The sequence below is a fragment of the Petromyzon marinus genome, unplaced genomic scaffold, assembly GCF_048934315.1.
Source record: "Petromyzon marinus isolate PM22_M1 ecotype Great Lakes invasive population unplaced genomic scaffold, UKy_Petmar_22M1.pri1.0 PM_Scaffold_152, whole genome shotgun sequence".
Lineage (NCBI taxonomy): Eukaryota > Metazoa > Chordata > Hyperoartia > Petromyzontiformes > Petromyzontidae > Petromyzon > Petromyzon marinus.
This window is the reverse complement of record NW_027423116.1, coordinates 181,031-199,535: the sequence shown is the minus strand read 5'-3', so window position 1 is coordinate 199,535 and position 18,505 is coordinate 181,031. Positions and strand designations below refer to the sequence as shown.

General features: G+C 54.3%; 1 long non-coding RNA gene across 1 annotated transcript in view; it reads left to right on the top strand.

The window, feature by feature from the left end:
* The first annotated feature begins 501 nt into the window (after positions 1-501).
* Positions 502-18,505, top strand: part of LOC142922737 (uncharacterized) — a 54,225-nt gene continuing 36,221 nt past the window's right edge. Inside the window, exons 1-2 of the long non-coding RNA XR_012940267.1 lie at positions 502-610; positions 4,922-7,678. This is a non-coding gene — a long non-coding RNA (uncharacterized LOC142922737). The remainder of the gene's footprint in view (positions 611-4,921; positions 7,679-18,505) is intronic.

Below are 18,505 nucleotides of genomic sequence, written 5' to 3'. Positions count from 1 at the left end.
TGACTGAGTGAGTAACTGACTGAGTGACTGAGTGAGTGACTGAGTGAGTGACTGACTGAGTGACTGAGTCAGTGACTGACTGACTGAGTGACTGACTGACTGAGAGACAGCGACATGGAGTAGGCAGAGAGGGGGTAGAGCGAGAGAGATAGGTGAATGGTTAATGACACCAGAGCGAGAAATAGTTTGTTAAATCTTTCATTTAAAAAAGTTGGGTGGGTGAGTGGGTGGGTGAGTGGGTGAGTGAGTGAGTGGGTGAGTGAGTGGGTGGGTGAGTGAGTGAGTGGGTGAGTGAGTGGGTGAGTGAGTGAGTGGGTGGTGGGTTAGGTGGAGCCGTTTACACAAAGCAAATCATTAAAACAATCACCGATACGATAGCCGAAGCAAAGTGCCGAATGCACCGAGCATCATCTCGGTTCCTGTGATCGTAAAAAAAATATAAAAGTACGAGAGAGAGAGGGAGGGATAGAGGGAGGGAGAGAGAGAGATGGAGAGAGAGGGAGGGAGGGTTGGAGAGATGGAGAGAGAGGGAGAGAGGGAGGGTGGAGATTAGAGAGAGTACGAGAGAGAGAGAGATTACAGAGTAAGAGGGAGCGAAGACATCGAACGGGTAAATACAGCGGAGAAACACACACACAGTGACACACACAGTGACACACACACACAGTGACACACACAGTGACACACACACACAGTGACACACACAGTGATACACACACACAGTGACACACACACAGTGACACACACACAGTGACACACACAGTGACACACACACACAGTGACACACACACACAGTGACACACACACACTGACACACACACACACAGTGACACACACACACAGTGACACACACACACTGACACACACACACACACAGTGACACACACACAGTGACACACACACACAGTGACACACACACAGTGACACACACATACAGTGACACACACACAGTGACACACACAGTGACACACACACAGTGACACACACAGTGACACACACACACACACAGTGACACACACACACAGTGACACACACACACTGACACACACACAGTGACACACACACACAGTGACACACACACACAGTGACACACACACACAGTGACACACACACACACACAGTGACACACACACACAGTGACACACACACACTGACACACACACAGTGACACACACACACAGTGACACACACACACAGTGACACACACACAGTGACACACACAGTGACACACACACACAGTGACACACACACACAGTGACACACACAGTGACACACACACACACACAGTGACACACACACAGTGACACACACACAGTGACACACACACAGTGACACACACACACAGTGACACACACAGTGACACACACACACAGTGACACACACACACAGTGTCACACACACAGTGACACACACAGTGACACACACACACAGTGACACACACAGTGACACACACGCACACACAGTGACACACACACACAGTGACACACACACACACAGTTACACACACAGTGACACACACACACACAGTGACACACACACACACAGTGACACACACAGTGACACACACACAGTGACACACACACAGTGACACACACAGTGACACACACAGTGACACACAGTGACACACACACAGTGACACACACAGTGACACACACACACACAGTGACACACACACACAGTGACACACACACAGTGACACACACAGTGACACACACACAGTGACACACACACAGTGACACACACAGTGACACACACACAGTGACACACACAGTGACACACACACACACACAGTGACACACACACACAGTGACACACACACACAGTGACACACACACAGTGACACACACACACAGTGACACACACACAGTGACACACACACAGTGACACACACACACACAGTGACACACACACACAGTGACACACACACAGTGACACACACACACAGTGACACACACACAGTGACACACACAGTGACACACACACAGTGACACACCCACAGTGACACACACAGTGACACACACACACAGTGACACACACAGTGACACACACACACAGTGACACACACAGTAACACACACAGTGACACACACAGTGACACACACAGTGACACACACAGTAACACACACACACAGTGACACACACACACAGTGACACACACAGTGACACACACACAGTGACACACACACACAGTGACACACACAGTGACACACACACAGTGACACACACAGTGACACACACACAGTGACACACACACACAGTGACACACACAGTGACACACACACACAGTGACACACACACAGTGACACACACACACAGTGACACACACACACAGACACACACACACAGTGACACACACAGTGACACACACACAGTGACACACACAGTGACACACACACACAGACACACACACAGTGTTACACACACAGTGACACACACAGTGACACACACAGTGACACACACACACAGACACACACACAGTGACACACACAGTGACACACACACACAGACACACACACAGTGTTACACACACAGTGACACACACAGTGACACACACACAGTGACACACACAGTGACACACAGTGACACACACACAGTGGCACACACAGTGACACAGTGACACACACACACAGTGACACACACACAGACAGATACACACACACAGACACACACAGACACACAGAGACACTCACACACAAACACAGACACACACACACAGTGACACACAGACACACACACACACAGTGACACACACACACAGTGACACACACACAGTGACACACACAGTGACACACACACACAGTGACACACAGAGACACTCACACACACACAGACACACAGTGACACACAGACACACAGTGACACACAGACAGAGACACTCACACACACACAGAGAGACTCACACAGAAACACACACAGACACACATAGATATACAGAGACTCTCACACACACAGAGACACACACACACACACATTGACATACACACAGACACAGACACACACACAGAGACTCACACACAGATACACACACAGAGACACACAGACACACACAGAGACACACACAGACACACACAGATACACAGAGACTCACACACACACAGAGACACACAGACACACACAGAAACACTCACACAGAAACACACAGACACACACACTCACAGAGACACTCACACAGATACACACAGACACACACGCACAGACACACACAGAGACACTCACACAGACACACACAGACACACACAGACATTCTCACAGACACTCACAGACACACACACACAGACACACACACACAGACATACACACACACAGACACACAAAGAAATAATCACACAGACACACATACAGACACACACACACAGACACACACAGGCACACACACAAAGACTCACACACACACACAGACACACAGATACACAGAGACTCACACAGATACACGCAGAGACACTCACACAGATACACACAGAGACACACACAGACACACACACAGACACACACACACAGATACACACAGAGACACACAGACACACACAGATACACAGATACTCAAACAGATACACGCAGAGACACTCACACAGATACACACAGAGACACACAGACACACACACAGACACACACAGACACACAGATACACACACAGACACACACACAGACACACACAGACACACACACACAAAGACTCACACACACAGACACACAGACACACACAGATACACAGAGACTCACACAGATACAGAGAGACTCACACAGATACACACAGAGACACACACAGACACACACACACAGATACACATAGAGACACACACACAGACACTCACACAGACACAGACACACACACAAATACATACACAGACACTCACACACGGAGACTCAAACACACACAGACACACAAACACACACAGACATTAACACATACACACATACACTTTGTGTATGTGTGTGTGTGAGTGGAGAGTGGTGGTGCAGTGATTAGCGCACTGTGTGTGTGTGTGAGTGGGGAGTGGTGGTGCTGTGGTTAGCGCACTGTGTGTGTGAGTGGGGAGTGGTGGTGCAGTGGTTAGCGCACTGTGTGTGTGTGTGGGGAGTGGTTGTGCAGTGGTTAGCGCACTGTGTGTGTGAGTGGGGAGTGGTGGTGCAGTGGTTAGCGCACTGTGTGTGTGAGTGGGGAGTGGTGGTGCTGTGGTTAGCGCACTGTGTGTGTGTGGGGAGTGGTGGTGCAGTGGTTAGCGCACTGTGTGTGTGTGTGTGGGGAGTGGTGGTGCAGTGGTTAGCGCACTGTGTGTGTGTGTGGGGAGTGGTGGTGCTGTGGTTAGCGCACTGTGTGTGTGTGGGGAGTGGTGGTGCTGTGGTTAGCGCACTGTGTGTGTGGGGAGTGGTGGTGCAGTGGTTAGCGCACTGTGTGTGAGTGGTGGTGCAGTGGTTAGCGCACTGTGTGTGAGTGGGGAGTGGTGGTGCAGTGGTTAGCGCACTGTGTGTATGTGAGTGGAGTGGTGGTGCAGTGGTTAGCGCACTGTGTGTGAGTGTGGGGAGTGGTGGTGCAGTGGTTAGCGCACTGTGTGTGTGTGAGTGGGGAGTGGTGGTGCAGTGGTTAGCGCACTGTGTATGTGAGTGGGGAGTGGTGGTGCAGTGGTTAGCGCACTGTGTGTGTGTGTGGGGAGTGGTGGTGCAGTGGTTAGCGCACTGTGTGTGTGTGAGTGGGGAGTGGTGGTGCAGTGGTTAGCGCACTGTGTGTGAGTGGGGAGTGGTGGTGCAGTGGTTAGCGCACTGTGTGTGTGTGTGGGGAGTGGTGGTGCTGTGGTTAGCGCACTGTGTGTGAGTGGGGAGTGGTGGTGCAGTGGTTAGCGCACTGTGTGTGTTTGAGTGGGGAGTGGTGGTGCAGTGGTTAGCGCACTGTGTGTGTCTAATTGTCTGTAATTCTGTCTTTATAGAAGTGAATTCCAGGCCGGAGACACAGAGACCCATAGACGTTCATAGAGACCCACAGACTCATCACAAAGAGACCCACAGACTCACCACACAGAGACCCACAGACTCACCACACAGAGACCCACAGACTCACCACACAGAGACCCACAGACTCACCACACAGAGACCCACAGACTCATCACACAGAGACCCACAGACTCATCACACAGAGACCCATAGACTCACCCCCCAGAGACCCACAGACTCACCACACAGAGACCCACAGACTCACCACACAGATACCCACAGACTCACCACACAGAGACCCACAGACTCACCACAGAGACCCATAGCCTCACCACACAGAGACCCACAGACTCACCACAGAGACCCATAGACTCACCACACAGAGAACCATAGACTCACCACACAGAGACCCACGGACTCACCACACAGACACCCACAGACTCACCACACAGAGACCCACAGACTCACCACACAGAGACCCACACAGACTCACCACACAGAGAACCACAGACTCACCACAGAGAGACCCATAGACTCACCACACAGAGACCCACAGACTCACCACAGAGACCCATAGACTCACCACACAGAGACCCACACAGACTCACCACACAGAGAACCATAGACTCACCACACAGAGACCCATAGACTCACCACACAGTGACCCACAGACTCACCACACAGAGACCCACAGACTCACCACACAGACACCCACAGACTCACCACACAGAGACCCATAGACTCACCACACAGAGACCCACACAGACTCACCACACAGAGAACCATAGACTCACCACACAGAGACCCACAGACTCACCACAGTGACCCATAGACTCACCACACAGAGACCCACAGACTCACCACACAGAGACCCATAGACTCACCACACAGAGACCCACAGACTCACCACAGAGACCCACAGACTCACCACATAGAGACCCACAGACTCACCACACAGAGACTCACAGACTCACCACACAGAGACCCACAGACTCACCACACAGAGACTCACAGACTCACCACACAGAGACCCATAGACTCACCACACAGAGACCCATAGACTCACCACACAGAGACCCACAGACTCACCACAGAGACCCATAGACTCACCACAGAGACCCATAGACTCACCACACAGAGACCCACAGACTCACCACAGAGACCCATAGACTCACCACACAGAGACCCACACAGACTCACCACACAGAGACCCACATAGACTCACCACACAGAGACCCACGGACTCACCACACAGACACCCACAGACTCACCACACAGAGACCCACAGACTCACCACAGAGACCCATAGACTCACCACACAGAGACCCACACAGACTCACCACACAGAGACCCATAGACTCACCACACAGAGACCCACAGACTCACCACAGAGACCCATAGCCTCACCACACAGAGAACCACAGTCTCACCACACAGAGACCCATAGACTCACCACACAGAGACCCACAGACTCACCACAGAGACCCATAGCCTCACCACACAGAGAACCACAGTCTCACCACACAGAGACCCATAGACTCACCACACAGAGACCCACAGACTCACCACACAGAGACCCATAGACTCACCACACAGAGACCCATAGACTCTCCACACAGAGACCCACAGACTCACCACACAGAGACCCACAGACTCACCACACAGAGACCCGTAGACTCACCACACAGAGAACCACAGTCTCACCACACAGAGACCCATAGACTCACCACACAGAGACCCACAGACTCACCACAGAGACCCATAGACTCACCACACAGAGACCCATAGACTCACCACACAGAGAACCACAGTCTCACCACACAGAGACCCACAGACTCACCACACAGAGACCCACAGACTCACCACAGAGACCCATAGACTCACCACACAGAGACCCACACAGACTCACCACACAGAGACCCACAGACTCACCACACAGAGACCCACAGACTCACCACACAGAGACCCACAGACTCACCACACAGAGACCCACAGACTCACCACACAGAGACCCATAGACTCACCACACAGAGACCCACAGACTCACCACACAGAGACCCACAGACTCACCACAGACACCCATAGACTCACCACACAGAGACCCACAGACTCACCACACAAAGACCCATAGAATCACCACACAGAGACCCACAGACTTACCACAGAGACCCATAGACTCACCACACAGAGACCCACACAGACTCACCACACAGAGAACCATAGACTCACCACACAGAGACCCACACAGACTCACCACACAGAGACCCATAGACTCACCACACAGAGACCCACAGACTCACCACAGAGACCCATAGACCTACACAGAGACCCACAGACTCACCACAGAGAACCACAGACTCACCACACAGAGACCCATAGACTCATCACACAGAGACCCTTAGACTCACCACACAGAGACCCATAGACTCACCACAGAGACCCATATACCTACACAGAGACCCACAGACTCACCACACAGAGACCCACAGACTCACCACAGAGACCCATAGCCTCACCACACAGAGACCCACAGACTCACCACACAGACACCCACAGACTCACCACACAGAGCCCCATAGACTCACCACACAGAGACCCACAGACTCACCACAGAGACCCATAGACTCACCACACAGAGACCCACACAGACTCACCACACAGAGAACCATAGACTCACCACACAGAGAGATCTCACATCAAGATGAAGTTCTATTTTGGAGCGTTCTTCACGTCAGCACTGATGACCCTAACAGGCAAGTATCATTAATACTACTAATGATCATGATGATGATACTAATGATGATGATGATGATTCTCCTGATGATGATGATACTACCAATGATGATTATGATACTACTGATGATTATACTGCTGAAGATGATGATACTACTGATGATGATGATACTACCAATGATGATGATGATGATAATGATACTACTGAAGATGATTATGATACTACTGATGATGATAATACTACTGATGATGATGATTATGTTACTACTGATGATTATGATACTACTGATGATGATACTATTGATGATGATGATTTTGATACTACTAATGATGATGATGATGATACTACTACTAATGATGATCCTGATGATGATACTACCGATGATGATACTACTGATGATGATACTACTACTGATGATGATACTACTACTGATGATGATACTACTATTGATGATGATGATGATGATGGTAATGATGTTGATGATACTACTATTGATTATTCTATTGATGATGATACTACTGATGATGATGATGGTACTGATGGTGATGATACTACTATTGATGATGATGATGATGGTACTGATGATGATACCACTATTGATGATAACTTATTAGCCGTGGAAACTCTGAGGTAGAGGGCATCTGATAGCAGTGGGAGAACTCTCCCCCCACTCTCCCTCCCCACTCTCCCTCCCCCCACTCTCTCCCCACTCACTCTCCCCCCACTCTCTCTCCCCCCACTCTCCCCCCACTGTCCCCACTCTCTCTCTCCCCACTCTCCCCACTCTCCCCCCACTCTCTCCCCACTCTCCCCACTCTCCCCCCACTCTCTCCCCACTCTCCCCACTCTCCCCACTCTCTCCCCACTCTCTCCCCACTCACTCTCCCCCCACTCAATCTCTCCCCACTCTCTCTCCTCCCACTCTCTCTCTCCCCACTCTCCCCCCACTCTCTCTCCCCACTCTCTCTCCCCACTCTCCCTCCCCACTCTCCCCCCACTCTCCCCACTCTCCCCCCACTCTCTCCCCACTCACTCTCCTCCCACTCTCTCTCCCCCCACTCTCCCCCCACTGTCCCCACTCTCTCTCTCCCCACTCTCCCCACTCTCCCCCCACTCTCTCCCCACTCTCCCCCCACTCACTCTCCCCCCACTCAATCTCTCCCCACTCTCTCTCCCCACTCTCCCTCCCCACTCTCTCTCCCGACTCTCCCCACTCTCCCCCCACTCTCCCCACTCTCCCCCCACTCTCTCCCCACTCTCCCCACTCTCCCCACTCTCCCCCCACTCTCCTCCCACTCTCTCTCCCCCCACTCTCTCTCCCCCCACTCACTCTCTCCCCACTCTCTCTCCCCACTCTCCCCCCCACTCTCTCTCCCCACTCTCCCCCCCACTCTCTCTCCCCACTCACTCTCCCCCCACTCACTCTCCCCACTCTCTCTCCCCACTCTCCCTCCCCACTCTCTCTCCCCACTCACTCTCCCCCCACTCACTCTCCCCCCACTCTCCCCACTCTCCCCCCACTCTCTCCCCACTCACTCTCCCCCCACTCTCTCTCCCCCCACTCTCCCCCCACTGTCCCCACTCTCTCTCTCCCCACTCTCCCCACTCTCCCCCCACTCTCTCCCCACTCTCCCCACTCTCCCCCCACTCTCTCCCCACTCTCTCTCCCCACTCTCCCCCCCACTCTCTCTCCCCACTCTCCCCCCCACTCTCTCTCCCCACTCACTCTCCCCCCACTCACTCTCCCCACTCTCTCTCCCCACTCTCCCTCCCCACTCTCTCTCCCCACTCACTCTCCCCCCACTCACTCTCCCCCCACTCTCCCCACTCTCCCCCCACTCTCTCCCCACTCACTCTCCCCCCACTGTCCCCACTCTCTCTCTCCCCACTCTCCCCACTCTCCCCCCACCCTCTCCCCACTCTCTCCCCACTCTCCCCCCACCCTCTCCCCACTCTCTCCCCACTCTCTCCCCCCACACTCTCCCCACTCTCTCCCCCCACTCTCTCCCCACTTTCTCCCCTCTCTCTCTCCCCCCACTCTCCCCCCACTCTCTCCCCACTCTCCCCCCACTCTTCCCACTCCCCCCACTCTCTCCCCACTCCCCCCACTCTCTCCCCACTCTCCCCCCCCACTCTCCCCACTCTCTCCCCACTCTCCCCCCCCACTCTCTCCCCACTCCCCCCCACTCTCTCTCCCCCCACTCTCCCCACTTTCTCCCCACTCTCCCCCCCCCACCACTCTCCCCACTCTCTCCCCACTCTCCCCCCCCCCACTCTCCCCACTCTCTCCCCACTCCCCCTCTCTCTCCCCCACTCTCTCCGCACTCTCTCCCCACTCTCCCCCCCACTCTCCCCACTCTCTCCCCACTCTACCCACTCTCTCCCCACACTCCCCCCCCCCACTCTCCCCACTCTCTCCCCACTCTCCCCCCCACTCTCCCCACTCTCTCCCCACTCCCCCCCACTCTCTCTCCCCCCACTCTCCCCACTCTCCCCCCCCCCACTCTCCCCACTCTCTCCCCACTCCCCCCCACTCTCCCCCCACTCTCCCCTCTCTCTCCCCCCACTCTCTCCGCACTCTCTCCCCACTCTCCCCCCCACTCTCCCCACTCTCTCCCCACTCTACCCACTCTCTCCCCTCTCTCTCCCAACTCTCCCCACTCTCTCTCCCCACTCCCCCCACTCCCCCCACTCTCTCCACTCTCCCCTCTCTCTCCCCACTCTCCCCCCACTCTCTCCCCACTCTCCCCCCAATCTCCCCTCTCTCTCTCCCCACTCCCCCCACTCTCCCCACTCTCTCCCCACTCCCCCCACTCTCCCCACTCTCTCCCCACTCTCCCCCCACTCTCCCCACTCTCCCCACTCTCCCCCCACTTTCTCCACCAACACTCTCCCCACTCTCCCCACTCCCCCAACTCTCCCCCCGACTCTCTCCCTCCCTCTCCACCACCACCACCACCGGCACAGTGACTGAGTAATTCGTTTTAATGGACGGAAGGAAATTGGGCGAGGCTTAGAACCACGATCCCAGCAGAGCGAGGCGATGGCGATGGTAGTGAAGTAAACATCACAAGCAATGGGGAGAGAGGCTACCTGGGGGAGCTTTGGCTGTGTCTGTGTAACAGCACTTGCCCCTACAGCCCTGCTAGAGGCTACCTGGGGGAGCTTTGTCTGTGTCTGTGTAACAGCACTTGCCCCTACAGCCCTGCTAGAGGCTACCTGGGCTAGCTTTGTCTGTGTCTGTGTAACAGCACTTGCCCGAAAGTCCTGCTAGAGGCTACCTGGGGGAGATTTGTCTGTGTCTGTGTAACAGCACTTGCCCCTACAGCCCTGCTAGAGGCTACCTGGGGGAGCTTTGGCTGTGTCTGTGTAACAGCACTTGCCTCAAAGTCCTGCTAGAGGCTACCTGGGGGAGCTTTGCCTGTGTCTGTGTAACAGCACTTGCCCCTACAGCCATGCTAGAGGCTACCTGGGGATAGCTTTGGCTGTGTCTGTGTAACAGCACTTGCCCCTACAGCCATGCTAGAGGCTACCTGGGGATAGCTTTGGCTGTGTCTGTGTAACAGCACTTGCCCCTACAGCCCTGCTAGAGGCTACCTGGGCTAGCTTTGTCTGTGTCTGTGTGTAACAGCACTTGCCCCTACAGCCCTACTAGAGGCTACCTGGGCTAGCTTTGTCTGTGTCTGTGTGTAACAGCACTTGCCCCTACAGCCCTGCTAGAGGCTACCTGGGGTAGCTTTGTCTGTGTCTGTGTGTAACAGCACTTGCCCCTACAGCCCTGCTAGAGGCTACCTGGGGGTAGCTTTGTCTGTGTCTGTGTAACAGCACTTGCCCCTACAGCCCTGCTAGAGGCTACCTGGGGTAGCTTTGGCTGTGTGTCTGTGTAACAGCACTTGCCCCTACAGCCCTGCTAGAGGCTACCTGGGGGAGCTTTGGCTGTGTCTGTGTAACAGCACTTGCCTCAAAGTCCTGCTAGAGGCTACCTGGGGGAGCTTTGTCTGTGTCTGTGTAACAGCACTTGCCCCTACAGCCCTGCTAGAAGCTACCTGGGGGAGCTTTGTCTGTGTCTGTGTAACAGCACTTGCCCCTACAGCCCTGCTAGAGGCTACCTGGGGTAGCTTTGGCTGTGTCTGTGTAACAGCACTTGCCCCAAAGTCCTGCTAGAGGCTACCTGGGGTAGCTTTGTCTGTGTCTGTGTAACAGCACTTGCCCCAAAGTCCTGCTAGAGGCTACCTGGGGTAGCTTTGACTGTGTCTGTGTAACAGCACTTGCCCGAAAGTCCTGCTAGAGGCTACCTGGGGTAGCTTTGTCTGTGTCTGTGTGACAGCACTTGCCCCTACAGCCCTGCTAGAGGCTACCTGGGGGTAGCTTTGTCAGTGTCTGTGTTCAAGCACTTGCACCTACAGCCCTGCTAGGGGCTACCTAGGGTAGCTTTAGCTGTGTCTGTGTAACAGCACTTGCCCCTAGAGCCCTGCTAGAGGCTACCTAGGGTAGCTTTAGCTGTGTCTGTGTGTGACAGCACTTGCCCCTACAGCCCTGCTAGAGGCTACCTGGGGTAGCTTTGTCTGTGTCTGTGTAACAGCACTTGCCCTTACAGCCCTGCTAGAGGCTACCTGGGGTAGCTTTGTCTGTGTGTAACAGCACTTGCCCCTACACCGCTGCTAGAGGCTACCTGGGGTAACTTTGGCTGTGTCTGTGTGTAACAGCACTTGCCCCGACAGCCCTGCTAGAGGCTACCTGGGGGTAGCTTTGTCTGTGTAACAGCACTTGCCCCTACAGCCCTGCTAGAGGCTACCTGGGGTAGCTTTGTCTGTGTCTGTGTAACAGCACTTGCCCCAAAGTCCTGCTAGAGGCTACCTGGGGTAGCTTTGGCTGTGTCTGTGTAACAGCACTTGCCCGAAAGTCCAGCTAGAGGCTACCTGGGGGAGCTTTGTCTGTGTCTGTGTAACAGCACTTGCCCCTACAGCCCTGCTAGAGGCTACTTGGGGTATCTTTGGCTGTGTGTGTGTGACAGCACTTGCCCCTACAGCCCTGCTAGAGGCTACCTGGGGTAGCTTTGGCTGTGTCTGTGTAACAGCACTTGCCCCAAAGTCCTGCTAGAGGCTACCTGGGGGTAGCTTTGGCTGTGTCTGTGTAACAGCACTTGCCCCTACAGCCCTGCTAGAGGCTACCTGGGGGAGCTTTGTCTGTGTCTGTGTGACAGCACTTGCCCCTACAGCCCTGCTAGAGGCTACCTGGGGTAGCTTTGTCTGTGTCTGTGTGACAGCACTTGCACCTACAGCCCTGCTAGACGCTACCTGGGGTAGCTTTGTCTGTGTCTGTGTAACAGCACTTGCCCCTACAGCCCTGCTAGAGGCTACCTGGGGTAGCTTTTTCTGTGTCTGTGTAACAGCACTTGCCCCTACAGCCCTGCTAGAGGCTACCTGGGGTAGCTTTTTCTGTGTCTGTGTAACAGCACTTGCCCCTACAGCCCTGCTAGAGGCTACCTGGGGTAGCTTTGGCTGTGTCTGTGTAACTGCACTTGCCCATACAGCCCTGCTAGAGGCTACCTGGGGAGCTTTGTCTGTGTCTGTGTAACAGCACTTGCCCCTACAGCCCTGCTAGAGGCTACCTGGGGTAGCTTTCTCTGTGTCTGTGTAACAGCACTTGCCCCAAAGTCCTGCTAGAGGCTACCTGGGGTAGCTTTGTCTGTGTCTGTGTAACAGCACTTGCCCCAAAGTCTTGCTATAGGCTTCCTGGGGTAGCTTTGGCTGTGTCTAACAGCACTTGCTCCTACAGCCCTGCTAGAGGCTACCTGGGGGAGCTTTGTCTGTGTCTGTGTTACAGCACTTGCCCGTACAGCCCTGATAGAGGCTACCTGGGGTAGCTTTGTCTGTGTCTGTGTAACAGCACTTGCCCCTACAGCCTTGCTAGAGGCTACCTGGGGGTAGCGTTGGCTGTGTCTGTGTAACAGCACTTGCCCCTAAAGCCCTGCTAGAGGCTACCTGGGGGTAGCTTTGTCTGTGTCTGTGTAACAGCACTTGCCCCTACAGCCTTGCTAGAGGCCACCTGGTTTAGCTTTGTCTGTGTCTGTGTAACAGCACTTGCCCCTACAGCCCTGCTAGAGGCTACCTGGGGTAGCTTTGGCTGTGTCTGTGTAACAGCACTTGCCCCTACAGCCCTGCTAGAGGCTACCTGGGGGAGCTTTGGCTGTGTCTGTGTAACAGCACTTGCCCGTACAGCCCTGATAGAGGCTACCTGGGGTAGCTTTGTCTGTGTCTGTGTAACAGCCCTTGCCCCTACAGCCTTGCTAGAGGTTACCTGGGGTAGCTTTGTCTGTGTCTGTGTAACAGCACTTGCCCCTACAGCCCTGCTAGAGGCTACCTGGGGTAGCTTTGTCTGTGTCTGTGTAACAGCACTTGCCCCTACAGCCCTGCTAGAGGCTACCTGGGGGTAGCTTTGTCTGTGTCTGTGTAACAGCAGTTGCCACTACAGCCCTGCTAGAGGCTACCTGGGGTAGCTTTGTCTGTGTCTGTGTGACAGCACTTGCCCCTACAGCCCTGCTAGAGGCTACCTGGGGTAGCTTTGGCTGTGTCTGTGTAACAGTACTTGCCCCAAAGTCCTGCTAGAGGCTTCCTGGGGGTAGCATTGTCTGTGTCTGTGTAACAGCACTTGCCCCTACAGCCCTGCTAGAGGCTACCTGGGGATAGCTTTGGCTGTGTCTGTGTAACAGCACTTGCCCCTACAGCCCTGCTAGAGGCTACCTTCGGTAGCTTTGTCTGTGTCTGTGTAACAGCACTTGCCCCTACAGCCCTGCTAGAGGCTACTTGGGGTAGCTTTGTCTGTGTCTGTGTGACAGCACTTGTCCCTACAGCCCTGCTAGAGGCTACCTGGTGTAGCTTTGTCTGTGTTTGTGTAACAGCACTTGCCCCTACAGCCCTGCTAGAGGCTACCTGGGGTAGCTTTGGCTGTGTCCGTGTAACAGCACTTGCCGCTACAGCCCTGCTAGAGGCTACCTGGGGTAGCTTTGGCTGTGTCTGTGTTACAGCACTTGCCCGTACAGCCCTGTTAGAGGCTACCTGGGGTAGCTTTGTCTGTGTCTGTGTAACAGCACTTGCCCATACAGCCCAGCTAGAGGCTACCTGGGGTAGCTTTTTCTGTGTCTGTGTAACAGCACTTGCCCCTACAGCCCTGCTAGAGGCTACCTGGGGGAGCTTTGGCTGTGTCTAACAGCACTTGCCCCTACAGCCCTGCTAGAGGCTACCTGGGGGAGCTTTGTCTGTGTCTGTGTTACAGCACTTGCCCGTACAGCCCTGCTAGAGGCTACCTGGGGTAGCTTTGTCTGTGTCTGTGTAACAGCACTTGCCCCTACAGGCCTGCTAGAGGCTACCTGGGGTAGCTTTGTCTGTCTGTGTAACATCACTTGCCCCAAAGTCCTGCTAGAGGCTACCTGGGGTAGCTTTGGCTGTGTCTGTGTAACAGCACTTGCCCCTACAGCCCTGCTAGAGGCTACCTGGGGTAGCTTTTTCTGTGTCTGTGTAACAGCACTTGCCCCTACAGCCCTGCTATGGGGTAGCTTTAGCTGTGTCTGTGTAACAGCACTTGCCCCTACAGCCCTGCTAGAGGCTACCTGGGGTAGCTTTGTCTGTGGCTGTGTAACAGCACTTGCCCCAAAGTCCTGCTAGAGGCTACCTGGGGTAGCTTTGTCTGTGTCTGTGTAACAGCACTTGCCCCAAAGTCCTGGTAGAGGCTTCCTGGGGTAGCTTTGGCTGTGTCTGTGTAACAGCACTTGCCCCTACAGCCATGCTAGAGGCTACTTGGGGTAGCTTTGTCTGTGTCTGTGTAACAGCACTTGCCCCTACAGCCCTGCTAGAGGCTACCTGGGGTAGCTTTGGCTGTGTCTGTGTAACAGCACTTGCCCCTACAGCCCTGCTAGAGGCTATCTGGGGTAGCTTTGGCTGTGTCTGTGTAGCAGCACTTGCCCCAAAGTCCTGCTAGAGGCTACCTGGGGTAGCTTTGGCTGTGTGTCTGTGTAACAGCACTTGCCCCTACAGCCCTGCTAGAGGCTACCTGGGGGAGCTTTGTCTGTGTCTGTGTAACAGCACTTACCCCTACAGTCCTGCTATGGGGTAGCTTTAGCTGTGTCTGTGTAACAGCACTTGCCCCTACAGCCCTGCTAGAGGCTACCTGGGGTAGCTTTGTCTGTGGCTGTGTAACAGCACTTGCCCCAAAGTCCTGCTAGAGGCTACCTGGGGTAGCTTTGTCTGTGTCTGTGTAACAGCACTTGCCCCAAAGTCCTGGTAGAGGCTTCCTGGGGTAGCTTTGGCTGTGTCTGTGTAACAGCACTTGCCCCTACAGCCATGCTAGAGGCTACTTGGGGTAGCTTTGTCTGTGTCTGTGTAACAGCACTTGCCCCTACAGCCCTGCTAGAGGCTACCTGGGGTAGCTTTGGCTGTGTCTGTGTAACAGCACTTGCCCCTACAGCCCTGCTAGAGGCTATCTGGGGTAGCTTTGGCTGTGTCTGTGTAGCAGCACTTGCCCCAAAGTCCTGCTAGAGGCTACCTGGGGTAGCTTTGGCTGTGTGTCTGTGTAACAGCACTTGCCCCTACAGCCCTGCTAGAGGCTACCTGGGGGAGCTTTGTCTGTGTCTGTGTAACAGCACTTACCCCTACAGTCCTGCTAGAGGCTACCTGGGGGTAGCTTTGTCTGTGTCTGTGTTACAGCACTTGCCCCTACAACCCTGCTAGAGGCTACCTGGGGGTAGCTTTGTCTGTGTAACAGCACTTGCCCCTACAGCCCTGCTAGAGGCTACCTGGGGTAGCTTTGTCTCTGTGTCTGTGTAACAGCACTTGCCCCTACAGCCCTGCTAGAGGCTACCTGGGGTAGCTTTGGCTGTGTCTGTGTAACAGCACTTGCCCCTACAGCCCTGCTAGAGGCTACCTTGGGTAGCTTTGTCTGTGTCTGTGTAACAGCACTTGCCCCTACAGCCCTGCTAGAGGCTACCTGGGGGAGCTTTGTCTGTGTCTGTGTAACATCACTTGTCCCTACAGCCCTGCTAGAGGCTACCTGGGGGAGCTTTGGCTGTGTCTGTGTAACAGCACTTGCCCCTACAGCCCTGCTAGAGGCTAACTGGGGGAGCTTTGTCTGTGTCTGTGTAACAGCACTTGCACCTACAGCCCTGCTAGAGGCTACCTGGGGTAGCTTTGGCTGTGTCTGTGTAACCGCACTTGCCCGAAAGTCCTGCTAGAGGCTACCTGGGGTAGCTTTGGCTGTGTCTGTGTAACAGCACTTGCCCCTACATCCCTGCTAGAGGCTACCTGGGGGAGCTTTGTCTGTGTCTGTGTAACAGCACTTGCCCCTACAGCCCTGCTAGAGGCTACCTGGGGTAGCTTTGTCTGTGTCTGTGTAACAGCACTTGCCCCAAAGTCCTGCTAGAGGCTACCTGGGGTAGCTTTGGCTGTGTCTGTGTAACAGCACTTGCCCCTACAGCCCTGCTAGAGGCTACCTGGTGTAGCTTTGTCTGTGTCTGTGTAACAGTACTTGCCCCTACAGCCCTGCTAGAGGCTACCTGGGGGAGCTTTGGCTGTGTCTGTGTAACAGCACTTGCCCCTACAGCCCTGCAAGAGGCTACCTGGGGTAGCTTTGTCTGTGTCTGTGTAACAGCACTTGCCGCTACATCCCTGCTAGAGGCTACCTGGGGTAGCTTTGGCTGTGTCTGTGTAACAGCACTTGCCCCAAAGTCCTGCTAGAGGCTACCTGGGGGAGCTTTGGCAGTGTCTGTGTAACAGCACTTGCCCTTACAGCCCTGCTAGAGGCTACCTGGGGTAGCTTTGGCTGTGTCTGTGTAACAGCACTTGCCCCTACAGCCCTGCTAGAGGCTACCTGGGGTAGCTTTGTCTGTGTCTGTGTAACAGCACTTGCCCCTACAGCCCTGCTAGAGGCTACCTGGGGTAACTTTGTCTGTGTCTGTGTAACAGCACTTGCCCCAAAGTCCTGCTAGAGGCTACCTGGGGTAGCTTTGTCTGTGTCTGTGTAACAGCACTTGCCCCTACAGCCCTGCCAGAGGCTACCTGGGGGTAGCTTTGTCTGTGTCTGTGTGTGCCGGCACTTGCCCCTACAGCCCTGCTAGAGGCTACCTGGGGTAGCTTTGTCTGTGTCTGTGTAACAGCACTTGCCCCTACAGCCCTGCTAGAGGCTACCTGGGGTAGCTTTGTCTGTGTCTGTGTAACAGCACTTGCCCCTACAGCCTACAGCACTTGCCCCTACAGCCCTGATAAAGGCTACCTGGGGTAGCCTTGTCTGTGTCTGTGTAACAGCACTTGCCCCTACTGCCCTGCTAGAGGCAACCTGGGGTAGCTTTGTCTGTGTCTGTGTAACTGCACTTGACCCTACAGCCCTGCTAGAGGCTACCTGGGGGAGCTTTGTCTTATTTTTGACTGTGTGAGTGGCTGACTGAGTGAGTGAGTAAGGAGCTGAGTGAGTGAGTGGGTGAGTGAGTGAGTGGGTGAGTGAGTGAGGGGGTGAGTGAGTGAGTGTGTGAGTGGGTGAGTGTGTGAGTGAGTGACTGAGTGAGTGAGTGAGTGACTGAGTGACTGAGTGAGTGACTGAGCGAGTGAGTGACTTAGTGAGTGAGTGACTGAGTGAGTGACTGAGTGAGTGAGTGACTGAGTGACTGACTGAGTGACTGAGTGAGTGACTGAGCGGGTGACTGAGTGAGTGAGTGACTGAGTGACTGACTGAGTGACTGAGTGAGTGTGTGAGTGGGTGAGTGTGTTAGTGAGTGATGGGTGTGGTGTATAATTGAAGTTTTTTTATCTGATAGCAGCTCCACATTCCTCTCAATACTGAGATAACTTCACACGGACAA